This window comes from Argopecten irradians, chromosome 15 (assembly GCF_041381155.1).
Source record: "Argopecten irradians isolate NY chromosome 15, Ai_NY, whole genome shotgun sequence".
Lineage (NCBI taxonomy): Eukaryota > Metazoa > Mollusca > Bivalvia > Pectinida > Pectinidae > Argopecten > Argopecten irradians.
The window spans coordinates 22,893,915-22,906,067 of record NC_091148.1 but is presented as its reverse complement, the minus strand read 5'-3'; the positions used below and the strand labels follow the sequence as shown (position 1 = coordinate 22,906,067).

Below are 12,153 nucleotides of genomic sequence, written 5' to 3'. Positions count from 1 at the left end.
CCTGTAAAACTCCAAGACAAATTGAAGAACGCATTGCCTCTATAGCAGAGCCCATAAAACCTTTAGATTAAGAAAACAGCCGTGTAGAACCCCTAGTTAGAGGGAAGATGATACTGGCTCTGTAGAACCCTACACAGAGTGAATACACCGTCTCTAAAACAGAGCTCTGTAGAACCCCTAGATAAAAAGATGATAGCACCGCCTCTTAAATAGAGCTCTGTACATCTGATCAAAAATCGATCCTTATTATCACTACGTTTGATAAGAGGATCTGACAACATCCCACTAAGGGTCACGTTCTGGTGACCTTTAGAACTCCAATCACATTGCTGCTGCCAGAATCTTGACTGGGGACGAAACTGTGTGAAAATGCTGTCTGACTGTGTCTGTGTATGTAGTTATCTCGCCCAAAGAGCACAACAAAGCCAAATGTATAAGTAAACCGGGGCGAAATGTCGTGACGTAGCAAGGCGTAGAAATGCATTTAATCTGATGTACAGATGATATAAAGGTCATCTGAACATGACCCCTTATGAGATGTTGTTAGATCCTCTATTGGACGGAGTGGGTGTAAGGATCTATATTTTAATCAGTTTGAGCCCCGTAGAACCCCTAGATAAAATGAAGATGATACTGCCCCTCAAATACAGCAATGTATAATCCCTTCATAAAGTGAATACACCGCCTCTAAACATAGCCCTGCTACTGTAGATACCCTAGATAGAGTGATGATAGCACCGCCTCTAAAACAGAGCCCTGTAGAACTCTTAGGGAACGTGAACTCAAACAGAGCCATGTACAACTCCTAGATAAAGTGAAGATGATATTGCCCCTAAAGCATTGCCCTAAAGAACTCCTAGATAAAGTGAAGATGCTACTGCCTCTAAAACAGAGCCATGTACAACCCCTAGATAAAGTGAAGATGCTACTACCTCTAAAACAGAGCCATGTACAACCCCTAGATAAAGTGAAGATAATAGCATTGCCCTGTAGAACTCCCAGATAAAGTGTAGAAAATAACGCCTCTAAAACAGAGCCCTGAAGAACTCCTAAGGAACTTGATGCTGGTACCGCCTCTGAAAATTTGCCCTGTAGAATACCGCATCTAACATGAAGCCCTGAAGAACCGCTAGATAAAATGAAGTTGATACCGCCTCTAAAACATAGCCCTATAGAACTTTTAGATGAGTGAATATAGCATCGCCTTTAAAATAGAGCCCTGTAGAACCCCTAAAAAGTAAAAAATAGCACCTCTAAAACAGAGCCCTATAGAACCCCCTAGATAACTTGAAGATGATACCGCCTTTAAAACATAGCCATGTAGAAATTTTAAATGAGTGAATATAGCACCGCCTCTAAAACAGAGCCCTGTAGAATTCCTTAATAAAGTGAAAATATCACCACCTATAAAATAGAGTCCTGTAGAATCCCTAGACAAAGTGAATATAACGCTTCTAAAACGAATCCGTCTAGAATCCCAAGACAGAGTTAAGATGAAATCGCGTTTAAAACAGCGCCCTGTTGACCACCTAAATGAGGTAAATATGAACTCTTGTATCGAGTGAAGATGAAACCACCTTTATGCAAAAAAAAAATGCGCAACATCGACGGAAAACGCTAAAATGTGGAATATTGGCTGAGGGCGCTAAAATGTGGAGTATCGACTGAGGGCGCTAAAATGTAGGACATTTACCGACGGCGCAGAAATGTATGGATGTCTACTGAGGGAGCTAATAAAATATGTGCACAACATGTGCAGTATTATGGCTAGAGGCGTTGGAATATGTAGAATATTTACTGAGTGCGCAGAATGAGTGGATATTTGTTTGGCTGAGGGCGCCGCAATCGCGGTTATTTGACTAGGGGCGTAGACATGTGGAATATAAAAATGGGTGGGTTATTGGCCGAGGGCGCTAATTTGGGTGGTTTATTGGCCGAGGGCGCTGAAATGAACGAAGGCGACATAATATTTGGAACATTAAGATGGAGTTTAAATTTGTGGAATATTGCGACCGAAGGTGATGAAATATATAGAATAATGAACGAAGGCGACAAAATATGTGGGATATTGGCTGGGGAGGGGGTCAATTTGTGGAATCTTAACTGAGGGCTATAAATGTGTGGGATATTAACTGTCTGGAAATGTGTACAATATTGTCTGAAGGCACAGAAATACTAACCGTTGGCGCTGAAATGAGTCAAAAGGGAATGCAGTCGCAATAATCTTAAGTTACACTAAAATCCGATGCTTTTAGATTACGAATCGACATAATTGACACAACATATATCCAATCCCTTCGACATCAATTTCAAGCATATCGTACAGAAATTGTTATTCTCCCAACGAAAACAGATTAGATTTATTTCCGTAATTTACCGCTTTAATCGATTATATGAAATCTAAAACCAGGTATGCCTATGTGATATATATCAGTTCTGTTTTATCACAGGTTTCATATTGATTAAGTATTCTATGAAGCTCTACCTGGAAAGAAGGCAAGTGATATCGCCTTGATTTTGAATTAACGGACTTTTTATACAAGGCATCTTTCCTTTACTTTGAGTTTCATATATATTTAACTTTTCTATGTCAATTATGAAAACTGTATTTTGTAATTACATGTGGAGTTGACAAGCCTTACTTATAATACGAAAAGTCGAAATTTTATCATAGATTTTCGTGAACTCTTACCTTTCCTGTTGATTTTCCTTTCTTGAATCCAAACGTCCATTTCAAACAGCCACCAATGAAAGCTAAGTGTTTTATATATGCGAAAATTTTGATTTTTAGAAAAATAATCACCAAATATGATATTGGGTTTTTCTTGATTTTTGAATAAAGTTATTTTTTCTTTCTGCCTCCGTCGATGTGCCACTGTCTCTGGTCTAGTCACAGCTATTTTCTGCACTTTAGGCAAACCCAAGGACGCCAACAACCGCCCGCCAAAAAGGGGCTCCAACGGGGGATCCAGAATTCAGAGCACTGACTTGTAGTAATTAAATCGATTTTTATACAACACAGAGTTATAATAATTCACGATTGTCCTACATCTGAACGTGAACTTGTTGCTTTATGCCGTATGCAAATATGTATATATACATATTGACTCGAGCGTTATGGCGGAGCGTCACCGGTCAATATGAGGAAAATACATTCGGTTTACTATTTTAAGCGTACTGGTCAGATCCACGACAAAAGCTGACCAGCCAGTGATAAACTATCTGGACATGGTCCAGCGAAATCTGTGATATAAATAGTCGTTATCAATCAACTGAAACACACCTGCCACAGTAACCGGCTATAACAACGTGCATTATATCCATGGTCCGAAATCCTCCAAAAGTACTGGTCAAACATTTCTGTTAAAACACGTTGAAATGTAATAACATTATAAAACCTGATAGTTTGAAAAAAATCCAGTATTTCGTTGTCAGATTAAAATAATGAATAAAGCGTTACTGTATGATGAATCACATTTCCTGTTAATCAAAATTAGACGTTTTCACACCTTTTTCCGCTGACCTAATCAAATAATTTCTCCACCTGGCTCCATATTCTCGTAGTGGTCAGTTAGCGATGACCGGTCAGCTCGGACATTGCTACGTACACGAAATCGGCCAGGCTGTGGTCGACATGCAGACGAGTATATATGTGTTGGTCAGTAATGGTCAGTATGTGTATCAGGGTTAGCGTATGTGTAGAAGTGACCACTGGGCGGACTGACGTTACTGTGGTCAGTAGGTGTAACATGTGTGTACACTGAAGCTATAGCTCTTTAGCTTTCTGTGTGTATGTACGGACAACCATATATACCATATAATTCTTCTGATACACATCACACTGTGGTCGAACCAAACAATGGAAACAGAAACCCATTTAGAGTCTAACGACAGGTATTGTACACGAACGTATTCTCGCGGGCGGTGACTGATTTTCGCGTTTCCATGCCGTACGACTTATTCCAGACTGGCCGCCAGGGCCCAAGTTGTTAATAGATTTTAGATTTAAATAAAAGTAAATTATGTAGGTCTCTGGTATAATGGTTTGGCAGGTTTTAATTACACGTGGTGATACGCTCGCCTTGTGAAGAATTTCGCATTAATTATCTCATCACTCGGTAGAGCAGCCCGCCAGTAAAATCGAGCTCGGCATACACTCTCGCCCTTTCACAAAAAATAATCTCCCCCTGGTTTAAATCGGATATTTTGTAAAAACAATTTTTGTCGCAGTTTTCAAATCTTTGCAATGATTGTAATGTTCTCGAGACTCGAGTAAGTTCGTGATAAGTCGTGAGTTGTCAATTTCGAGATCTTGACATTTTTAGACGATTCTTATCTCAAAATAATCAAAATTTCATCGCGCGCCACAATAAGTTGGTTTAGAGTAAAATAGAAAAGTGTTATTTTCGACTTCAAGTATCGAAAGGTATTATAGAATTTAAAAAAATATAAATCTATTCGGAGGTTTTATTTGACAACAGACTGTAGCTCTAATTCCCGCCGACAGTTTAATGTAAAACAGAAAACGAACACTTCTAAATGGTAGGCAACGCACAGCAAAATAATAATTCCACGTGGCCCGTAAGTACATTCTACGTTTGTCTCACAGAAAGGAACATTTGGTTTGAACTGTTTAACGTCATTTTAACAGCCAAGGTCTTAAAAAATGTGCAACTTTTTATGTGGAGGAAAGCTGGAGTACCCGGTGAAAAACCACCGACAGAGAACGCAATTTACTCTGGGACAGAATAAGTTTGCTGTTGAAGAGCTTCCGTACAGCTCGTAAAATACAACAAAATAATGTTTGACGTGTGTGAGTTTCCTTACATAGCTGGACAAGCGCACAAACGACTAGATGTACCGATATAGAAGCCTGCAGACCTCGCGCTGACCCCAAGTCCGTGAGCATGGCTATTGGAGTGAATGGACGATCGCCTCACTTCTAAGCCTGAGTATGACATTGCGTGCCTCTCACACAACAAAACATAAATACGTGATTTATAACGCGGCGCGAGGGAGGACAATCATTATTCATAAGTCTATAAATTTTGTTGTAATAAACGTATAGTACGAACAGTTGTTCGTCCTGCATATGTTTCAGTACAAATACTAACGGCATATAAAATATAAATGTGTACTGTAATGTAATAAATCACCATTCGCATGCAATTTAATGGCAGAACCAACGGTAAAAAAATCCCCTAGTAATCCTGTAAACAAAATAAATACATTATACAACGTAAATTAGGGGGTAAACCATCTTATTTCTTGAATATTAAAAATAGACAAGCATTAACAAAGACAATACCTTATAGTAGAGTTTAAAATGATAAAAGCTAACATTTCTTGGAGAGGGACACGTGGTAATGACCAGATCATAATGATAAAAGTCTAGTGAACCATTATTATTTTCAATATAAAACATTTTCATTATTTTTTTACCGGTTCATGCTGTTATAAACTCTAATTTTGATTTATATCAATCAATTCATTTTTTATAGATTCCTAGTGTCAAAAGTTGAAAGGGACATTAAAAATAGAGTGAAAATGTGAATATTACGTATCATAAATCTAGGAAACCGCAAGTAGACAAGCGTGCAGTATATTTATATTACTCGCGCGACCATTGGTCATGGCGATTTCCTAGGCATCTGGAGAAGGGGATCAGATTTATTGTATATAGGGGGATGTTCGCGCCACACGGCATGTGGTATACAATCTAAGAACAGATAAGATGTTCTATCTGAATTTAACATCGAGATTCCCAGCCGGATTTTTTTTATTAGTGCATAGAATTTACTCCACCAATACATTATTTGAAAAGAAGATTTATTCTAGATTAATTCAGACCAATAACATAAAGCTAACTAGTCTTTGGTAAACAGCAGCTTTAGAACATGTGTTTGTCCATGCCTTATTCTGTTAGTCACTCCGTCAGATAGGTCAGATCACTATGCAGTTTTATTAACGAACTAGAATCGAGGTAAAATGGCGGACCCCAAACAACAAACATACCTTTGTCAAGCTACAGGTCGCCGCTTTATGATCAACAAAGTGTCCTTGAGACTAAATTTCAAGAATTATTACTTGATTAAAAGAGGCTCCCCCCTTGGTGAGCCCCGACAAGCATATTGTGAAACGACCGGCTAAACTTTTAACCCCACCTCGGAGTAATGCCCGCTATTGACCGGCGTATAGCTACAAGGCCTTTCCTCCAACTGTTCACGTGTGTTACGTAACTAAAACATGTGTAAAACGTATTTTGGAATACACCATTTTGATCCTGAGAAAATTCTATGCATGTTTCATTCAAATTTCATGTTTTTCCGTGGCTAACGGACCCCGTGCGTGTGGCCACCGAAAGGCGATGACCTTCAAGGAGCAGACGATGAGTAAGATCTGACCCGCCAATTACAGTAGAGGCGCGCGGTCAGGAAAACAGGTTCTAAAATGGCGGGCGCTTACCAGGTGTGACGGTGCACATTTAATGCACCAAAGTGACATTGGTTATTTTGATGGACAGTAAAATGGCGATGTTTACAGATTTTCATTGTGTATCTAGATATAAATGAAGGAATTGTACTGAAATACGAGTGGTAGAGAAAGGTAAAATCGATAATTGGCTCTAGAGTACATTTGGACGAGTGTTTGTTTCCGCGCGGGTCGTTCTCCGATCATTTTAATAACCCGTGTACGTTTATCAACCACGGAGACCACACTGCACTCATATCAGATGTGTTTTAAAAAATGATACGGATACCAAATGTTTTACCTAATACCATAGGACAAATTGAAAATATTTCATACCTAAATGCACAGTCCGAAATATTTTGCCGTTATATCATCTTTCTTATGCATTGAGTTCAAGGCCAATTCTGTATTTTCATATTACAGAACTATCTGCCCTTATGGGTAGGTATTGATTGTGACGTAATGTGTTTGCGAGCGTCATACTTTTCGGAGAAAAACGTCGCGAATTGCGGTCACAAAATAATGACGTAACAATAGCTATGTACTCACATGGGAGCAAAATCTGTTACATGCAAAGACGGAATATAAAAAGACAATAGACCGGCGGAATAATTTTGACTAATCTTGTAGTTATTTACATGTATTATACATTATAACAAACACTTATGAAAATGTTATTCGCTGACTGTTATGTTAGAGTTGCGTACCTTTCAAACTTAGACCATAGGTGGCGCTGCACTGTCATTTACTTTGTGAATTATAGGGTAGTGACAGAAGCTATGGAGCTATATCAATGTGTACCTTTGCTGCGGTATCATCAATAACTCGGCCGTCAAATATCCCTTATTTGATTGGTTCCGACATAAAATGAGATGGAGATCTTGTCCAATCTACAAAACTGTTAGAACAGACACCACAAATATGAACGCCGCCATCTTTTCTGTTGATATCGTATTCTCAGATGACTTACATTCGTGTTCATATAACTATGAATATTTAATAGAACCATAGCCAATGCGGGCATTTCACTCAGAGGTAAATAAACCTTAGTGCGATTTACACGTGCATCCGCGATACTTCGTGATACTAAATCTGTGTACAGTAACGTACTAATCTCTCCTAGTTTTGGTGTCTCACGCTTAGTTTAACTATATTGAGAACTTCCGACGATTTTCTCGTGTTCATACAGTTTTATCAAGTAGAACGCATTTTACATTTATAGGACCAAACTTGGGTCTCATGTAAACAATATTAGCAACAGACTTTCATTTGTATGAGAGACACTTTCATTTTTGATTAATTAGTCAATTTGAAATTCAAACCTTCACTATTCAACAAAAAGTCGTTTAAGTCTTTTTATGTTTCACTAATTATATTATATCCATTATCCAAATTGTTTTCCCAGGTAAGCAAATCTTACCCGACAAATGCATCGCCGACTCATTTTATTTTCTCGATAAAGAACGACAACTCACTAAAGGGAGCTTACTGTGTAAAGCTAAGTCGTACGTATATTGCCTCTGATGACTATGTAAATGGTTTGTGGTATTATAAATGTTTTGTAAATTATATTAATGACAAAATGCCGTTGGTCAGTGGGCTTTTAATATTTTAAAATGTCCATGTTTTTGACCATGATTTGTACTCCGTATATATAGTGTCAGTTGATTTCTAAGTTATACTTATATATAATGTCAATTGATTTCTAAGTTATACTTATATATAATGTCAATTGATTTCTAAGTTATACTAATATATAATGTCAATTGATTTCTAAGTTATACTTATATATAATGTCAATTGATTTCTAAGTTATACTAATATATAATGTCAATTGATTTCTAAGTTATACTAGTATAATGTCAATTGATTTCTAAGTTATACTAGTATAATGTCAATTGATTTCTAAGTTATACTTAATATATAATGTCAGTTGATTTCTAAGTTATACTTATATATATGTCAATTGATTTCTAAGTTATACTTATATATAATGTCATTGATTTCTAAGTTATACTATATAAATGTCAATTGATTTCAAGTTATACTTAAATATAATGTCAATTGATTTCTAAGTATATAATATATAATGTCAATTGATTTCTAAGTTATACTTATATATAATGTCAATTGATTTCTAAGTTATACTTATATATAATGTCAATTGATTTCTAAGTTATACTAATATATAATGTCAATTGATTTCTAAGTTATACTTCTATATAATGTCAATTGATTTCTAAGTTATACTAATATATAATGTCAATTGATTTCCAAGTTATGTTAATATATAATGTCAATTGATTTCTAAGTTATTGTAACAAAATGGGCTACCACATAAACGTATAAAAGTTTTGTTCTTTGGGTCATCATTGACGCATATGGGTGTTAAATCTATATAATACTATCGTATATCGCATATTATATATATATATTATCTATTTTTTCTTCCTTATTAATCTTATTTGTCCAGAGAAATAATAGATAAAGTTTTCTGAATTTTTTACATAATATCCCATAAATTTAGCTCAGTGGTTATGTCAATATGATATATTTGAGGCTTTAAAAATGTATCCTTGTAATATGGAAATGTTCTGACTTAGCTCGTCATCAAAATCCAATATTTAGATTTTATGTGAATTTCCCCACTACATGGTAGTTTAATATACGTGATATTTTACAAATATACATTTCAACGCTACGTGTCGGTATGAAACCTATTCTATATTCCGTGTAAAGTGTACGATACACACGTGTGTTACAGTATCTGCTATCTGTGGCCGGAAACAAAGTGGTCAGTTCGTATACACATGTGCTCTTTGACCATTCAATATTGATTTGTCGTGTCCATAACGACCGCTGATTCATAATTAATAGTGGTCAGTTGTACATTTTGCTGGTCAGCTTTCACGAACAGACTACAGCCCCTTGACCATGTTTTCTAGACGGTTTTAGTATGTACTATAATATCGCACGCCGCGAATATGTTTAAGCTCAATCCGCCAAGTCGGTCTAATTTTCCTCTGACCTCAGATATTTAAAACTAGAATTGAGTTAAGGGATATTCACTTAGTATGGTGTGAGGAAATAGGACTCAGAGGTGTCCAGTTTACTTTCACATCAGACTGCCAATCCGGTTAAAATGACCAATGTCCAATGGACGTTCCGTGTAGCTATATGGCTGAGCAGACTACACATAATTAAAACAGACCCGTCGATGACAAGAATAGCGTCGATTTACGTTACGTCCTCGTATTGGACTGTTTAGACTTTAATCTCCTTATATGGACATATTTATACTGAATTTTCCTTCGATGGTCACCGTTCCCCGTGTCGAGATCAATCTTGATGTGTACACGCTCGTAGCGGGAACACTTCGGACAATACATGATTATAATGACGTAATAGTATCTAGTGGCGACCTTCACCTTGACCTAGTCAGGGCAGACAGGATTGCGCAGGCGCCTTTTATATTAGACGTTTGCCAGCCGGTGTATAATCCTAAATCTGGGCTAATGAATCACCCAGAACGACCAGATTGTCATGTCGGTACACAATGATTCATGGACTCGGCACAGGGGCATTTACAGTTTATACAAAATGTCCTCATCAATTATATGAAATAGATTTATTGATAGAAAATGTAATGTTGTAATAGGAGAGAGGGGGACTAGAACGACCACATTGGGGTTCGAACCTGGGACTAGTCCGCTAAACCTGCCTATTTTATTAGGCTTTTTTAGAAATAAAAAAACCTAATAATATAGGCAGGTTTAGCGGACTAACCTGGGACCTGCAAACACTGGCTAGATGATTTACCGATAGAGCTACCGTGCGACTATCCTCGATAGTCCAGGGGTTACTATCACTGACGTTATATCCACCCCCTGGACTATATCATAGTAAAAGTGAAGGCAGTTCAGGGGAAAAACTGACCACTAACCACAGCGTACCGTTATACAATTCATTTAATGTACATGTAGGATCAAATAACCTGTGTCTGCTGATGCTTCAATTTTACTATGAGATAGTCCAGCGGTAGATATAACGTCAGTGATAGTATCAAGGATCACTATATCCACGAGCTAGTCCGAATGACGTCAGTGATAGTATCAAGGATCACTATATCCACGAGCTAGTCCGAATGACGACATTCATCCCTGCCTTTTTCAAACGAAATGGAGGGAGGGGATACCTTTAGTTTGTAGATGAACTACTAAATTTGAATAAATTATGCAGCTATTTTGTGCGGCCCATGTCATCACGAGACATCTCGTAACAGTCATACATTAATTATGTCATTTGGAAGACTTTGTATTCAAAAGCATTTTTCCACCCTCGATACTGCAGATTACTATTACTGACGTTATATCCAGCCCTGGACTATCCAATAAACTGGAAGCTACAGAAGACGCAGGTAATTTGATCCTTTTATTTCAGTATTTTCTCTTGAACTGCCTTCGGTTTTACTATGAGATAGTCCAGGGGTGGAAATAATGTCAGTGATAGTAATCCCTGGAGTATCGAGGGTGGCGTTTTACTTATTTTTTCAAAACAAATATTGAAAACGTTCATTACACTACAAGTAAAGAATATATTCACTGGATGACATTTTCCTACCATCCATCCCGTTATTAATTCTAGGTTGTATTTTATTTAATCGTCATTTTATGACAATGCTTGAGTGTCAGCCAACCAATAACTCGTAATTGATGAGTACATTTAACATCATACCAATCAGGCACATACATAGCTACCATAGACTCCTGTGTTTCCCCATCATTTTACTGTTCATTTTAGAATCAATATTAATTAGTTTGATCTAATGAGAACCAATCATTAGAGACATACCGGTAACTAATATAAATGGAAGATATACAATTAGAATAGTAAACATATGATATTTATATAAAAGACGCTATAGGAATATCGAAACATAGAATGTGAGTAAAAAATAATGCAATATATATAACAAGAACGCAATGATAATACCACCACTTCATATTTAACAACGTTTGGTATGACATGTAGGGGAGAGGGTAGCTGGCTTCAGCAGGGAATAAGATATACACCCACATTGTCTCAACCCTAGCTTCACTCCTGTCAATTAATTCATTTCAGTTTTTGTATTCTCTAATATATTTCACGTTTGAGTTTTAGATTAGCTAAAGTGTTTATATCCGGCGGAACTATATGAAACCGTTATGTATATGGTACCTGGATGGGATGCTGTCAGCTCATACATCGATTGCCATAGTGGATAATGTTTAGGTTAGCGGAGTTGCCTCCCTTTTTTCGTACATAAATTCAGCTCTTCTGGTTGTCTAAATTACATACTACAAAGGAATAACTATTTTAGATTTGATCAGTACAACCTACACGTCAAAAGTCTTTGGTTAATCGTTTTATTTTCTTTACACAACATGCTTTTTCCTTCAATATTTTTTATTCCGCATTCCTTTGTTTCAGTACATTTTATTTCTGTTTTATTTCAATCATATAAGTAAACTATAAAGTGATTTGTTCATATTTATTTATTTAGAACTATACTAAAATATGTTGTTTCAACATTCAATTTTTCAGTGTATAATTTTATACTACATTAGAACTTATTTGATAAATGGCTCTTACAATTTTTCATTTAATTAGTTTGAATTGAAATTATTATCTTCAAAAATAAAT

General features: G+C 36.6%; 1 long non-coding RNA gene across 1 annotated transcript in view; it reads right to left on the bottom strand.

Moving 5' to 3' along the window:
• The window catches only part of LOC138309288 (uncharacterized), a 32,803-nt gene extending 29,154 nt beyond the window's left edge, over nucleotides 1-3,649 (bottom strand). Inside the window, exon 1 of the long non-coding RNA XR_011206234.1 lies at nucleotides 2,693-3,649. This is a non-coding gene — a long non-coding RNA (uncharacterized lncRNA). The remainder of the gene's footprint in view (nucleotides 1-2,692) is intronic.
• Between the last annotated feature and the right edge of the window lie 8,504 nt (nucleotides 3,650-12,153).